The sequence below is a fragment of the Papilio polytes genome, unplaced genomic scaffold (genome assembly GCF_000836215.1).
Source record: "Papilio polytes unplaced genomic scaffold, Ppol_1.0 DF822733.1, whole genome shotgun sequence".
Taxonomy (NCBI): domain Eukaryota; kingdom Metazoa; phylum Arthropoda; class Insecta; order Lepidoptera; family Papilionidae; genus Papilio; species Papilio polytes.
Genome location: NW_013526471.1, coordinates 732,318 through 732,621, shown reverse-complemented (window position 1 = coordinate 732,621; position 304 = coordinate 732,318).

Here is a 304-nt window from a genome sequence, read left to right as displayed (position 1 = left end):
TTTCAAGCTATCGACCGCAGGCCACTCGATGTGACCTCTTGTTTTACGACCTGTATTTCTAGATAGTAAATCTTGTCTAAGGACCTTACACCCACATAAAACTGTTTTACATAAAACTGTAGTACACAAATTGTTATTTAATATGAAAATTAAGGTCAGCTCTTCACTTTCCAAACTTTAAGATCCCTTCCAATTATTTATAATAATCTTCCCCAATTTAAATATTCTCAGAAACTCAATCTATACTTCTACATATACTATTATAGTAAAGCGTAAACACACACATCTTTGTTGCCTAAGATGT